We start from the raw sequence: 4263 nt of genomic DNA, 5'->3' as shown, positions 1-4263 counted from the left end.
GCCCCCCCCCCCCCCCAACCTCTAAAAATAAGATTGAACCCTCTTTTATTATCATCAACCAACATTTCGAACAATTTAACGTAAATTCATATACCATTTCCATGTATCATTTCTGTACAAGTTTCGCATAAACTTACACTTTCTATTATTTGTTTCTAATTAACGATGAAGAAGTTACAGAAAAATGAATATATCTACTGTGCAAAGTATAACATTGAAAATGTGGCGAGGAGTAAACGTTGCCTACAACCCATTACACTGCTATGAGCATATTATTATGTTGCGGTTTTGGAAAAGGGGACTCAAACTATAATTACCCGCTCAATTTATAGTCCATACAAATAAATTCTCATGTAGATCTATTCATTTGAATAATTCCCAATATCAAAATGTATTAATAACAGTTTAGAACATGAAAAGTTCTTCGAACATAAGCTTTCCCCACCGATTTCTTTCTGCCAGAGACCTAGCAGCGCGTCATTTTACATCGCCCAGCCATTTTTTGGTGTGTGAAAGCATCAAACGGGCAAGCAAAATTCCGATGTCATGAAGTGGCCGAAAAACACAAAAATATCGTCCTCAATACTTTATACACCTGTTGCAACTTCGAATAACCAAAAATTTTACAACTGGAGAAACCACTCATTTGCATATGAGTTGGTTTTTTTTAGAAAAAGAGAAAGGCGTACAACTTGCTATCCATCAAGCTTATTCGCTGCCTCTCAGCCGTGAGCATTTTCTCTAATATTAGAATGATTAATTCCGAAATTTATAACCATATTCGTATGTATGACGCATCGTGGTGAAATCAAACGCTCGTCAAAATAATGAAATCGAAGATAGCGGCATTTCCGGTTATGGGGAATTTTTATTGAATATTTTTTCGGTCAACAACTTTTAATGTCCATTTAAAAACACATTTCTATATTGATTTTTACTGAAAACCGTTGATTAAGGGCATTCAAGTGTAATTTTTCAATTTCCAAGGACTCACAAGCTATGGAAATGATCAAACTTTGGCGGTTATTTTCTCACTATTATTACCTCTGAAACCTGGAGACCTTCACCTCTTTCAATTGCAAATATCTCCCCTTCTTTTTTTTTAGATAGATGGGTATTTTTAAAATGTAAAGATACACAAATGAACAAACTGAAAGATGATATCAATAACTCGACATGCCCAAAAGTTGGCGAGCGTCTGTTTCCATCACGTCTTGACACATAGTACACTTTGGATTAGTTCTGAAAAAAAAAACCAACCGTTCAGAACAGGTGCAAATGGATGGAACTGCTTGAAGAGGGCATAAAATATTTTGGACAAAGACGGTGTTCCCGCAGAGTGTTAAAATATTGTTATGGTTCACTGTCTCTTTTGAAGTTGTCTAAGCTTTGAGCTAAATTATGTATACCTACTTAATTAACATTTTCATACAACAAAACGTTCTACCTAGTTTCTGGACGACTTTCCTCCAGCTTTTGTTTTTATTTTGTTTTGTTGCTCTTACCTACAGAAATCATTGTGGCTTACTTTTTGGTTAGTCGCATTGACAATACGAGTCCTTAGTTAAATTAGCTTCAAATCTTTTTCTTTATGTTCAGTTTTTATAATTCATGGCCCACCACCCCATCCCATCTCAGAACAAACGGGATTCAGTTTTAAAAGCAGAATTACAACTCACAGATTACCATATTATGTCTTTTGAGCTACATTTTCCTGGTCAGGACAGCTGCTGCATTCAACGACCCACAAATTATGAAACTTCAGTAATTTCTGAAAAGACAAGAGACCATTTATACAGAACCCCATTGGTTTGTGTATAGGACTTCCGCGTTTAGACCAGGCCTTCCTAATGTTACAATTATTGCACTTATCGTCAGTCAGCTTTTTAGATGATAAAAATATACTATTCTCAAAATTTTGAATTGGAAAAAATTGCAGTTTTGACAAAAAAGCAGCGTAAATTCCCATTCCGAACGAACTTGACCCAATGTACATATCAAAGGGCCACCACTCGCCGTAAGCTGCATGTGGCGTGACTGTTAACTCGTATACTGACGAAAAACAACAACAACAGAAGAAGGTACAACACTATTTGTTCTATCAGTTCGCCTTTCCAGTAGAAAAATGATTTTTCAACCGTGAAATTGAAATATGAGGTATTCCGCAAATGAATCAAGGTGAAAGGATTATTTTTCAGCAAAAAGTCTCTTTAATGACTGAAATTTGACGATAAGGGTAACTTTCAAAAGTCACACATAATGCGCCGTGTGATTTCCTTGTGCAATCAACACATCTGTGTATCTCCTGCACATAGAGTACACAAGTCCTGCAAAATGTTGTTTCACGCATTGGTGAGGGCTTGCTGCAGCTGTCAAATGGTTCTGGGACCAGGATTCAAGCCGTTCATGAGCAACACAGTTAATCATGTCCTACAAGTGCTCAACTGGGTTAAAACTTGGTGAAATGGAATGCTGTAGATTCATTGCAGCGACTTATTCTGAATTTTAAAGAATTTAATTCCGTGAGGAGTGCACGATGTGCGGGTAAATTGTCCTGTTAGAATGTTATGAGCTGAATATGTTGTTGAAAACACAGCAGACTGTGCTCGTGTGGTTTTCTGTACATTTTGCAAGCCCATTGTGGCGTTCAACTTGGAATTGAGAATCGTCCGAGAAGGTAACTGTGTCCCACTGCTCTAATAAGTTCACGGGGGTGTAGCTGTGACCAGTTCATCCTAGCCTGACGGTATTTTGACTGTAAACGCAGTCTGTATGTAGGCATCCTAGCTTCAGTCTTGAACTCCCACAGTCTGCGTCGAAAAAATATGCCGGATGACAAGTACAAGTAAAAAAAAAAATGGTCTTGAGGTTTGAGCAGTTTTTTAAAGAGGAGGGTAATCCATCCCCTAGAGATGACTGAGGGGCAGATTCCTCGGTCCGTCCCTCATCATCTTCAGCAGTGTCCGTCCCGCTAAACCAGTAGGCACAAGGCCGCAGAGAAGTCGGGAACAGAGACTACACTTTGATCCTTGCCAAAAAGGCGGAGAAGCAATAACGGTTTGAGTAGTAGTCCTGGTACTTTTTATCAGGTCCTGATATGTCGGTCTTAGAGTGACATCGTTGGACTTGGACGGCCAGTTCTGGGTTGGTTTTGCATAGGACCAGTCACAACGTACCGTTGTCTCAGTTGGCTGCTTGTCCTTCTGCTGACGTTTTGCTTCTTTGCAACAGCAGCGCGCTGAGCATTCCCATGACTTGGTTTGTCAGAACTTCAGTTAAAAGGTACCGTCTCTTTTGGGGTGACAAAATGATCAAATGTTGGTGCGGTAAACACCGACCTAAGCTTCATAAACATCAAAAAATAGAAATAACCAGCCATCTGGTCGGAGAAAGAAATCCAACTTTTTTACATTGGTGTCGTGAACACTAACTGAAGCACCAAAATGGTATTTTTATAACATCATCTATTTTTCAAAGTACATGTACTCAATATTACCCTTGTGAAAGATGAAGTGCAAAGACTCAAACGTCTAGATTTTATACACAATCAAAAAGTGACACCTTTCTTTTGATCGCCATTAAACATTGTATACCCCTCCCTGGTTATCTACCATGGTATAACATGTATTTCTGGCGATATTGGGCGACTGAGCTGCCCGTGAATTTACCCGATTGTTTCTGCACCCGCCAATATTTTGTGGCTGTTGTTGTTGTTGTTGTTGTTGTTGTTGTTGTTGTTGTTGTTGTTGTTGTTGTTGTTGCTGCTGTTGTTGATTATCATTCTCTATTTTATCTAAGTTATTGATTTACATATTCTCAAAAAATTATTTTCTCAACATTCAAATTTTAAGTCTTGGAAAAAAAACGAAAAAAAAACAACATAATTTAGGTACAACTTTTCAAAGAATAAAACATTTTTTCTTGCTCCTACAAAATGCTATCTTGGCTTAGAAAAGATGAACAGTTTGCCAACGTTATGCCGTAACGACCGGTGTATGCAAAACGGAATGGCATTTCACACTGAATACCCTCCCCACCCCCTCATCCCATCTCCGCCCACTCTCCTCACGCACCATAAAAAACGAACACTCATAGATCTAATAAATTTTCTCCATCCATTTGAAGTGTTGTTTTGATCCCCAGGCTGAAAAGCGCATGCCACAACGAGGCGATTTGGAATCTGATTCGTCTTCTTTCCGATTCCCACTCCCGCCCCCTTTTCTCCCCCCCCTCTCTCTTTCTCTCTCTCTCTCTCTCTCTCTC

The sequence above is a fragment of the Aplysia californica genome, unplaced genomic scaffold (assembly GCF_000002075.1).
Source record: "Aplysia californica isolate F4 #8 unplaced genomic scaffold, AplCal3.0 scaffold00356, whole genome shotgun sequence".
NCBI lineage: Eukaryota > Metazoa > Mollusca > Gastropoda > Aplysiida > Aplysiidae > Aplysia > Aplysia californica.
This window is presented reverse-complemented; position numbering follows the sequence as displayed.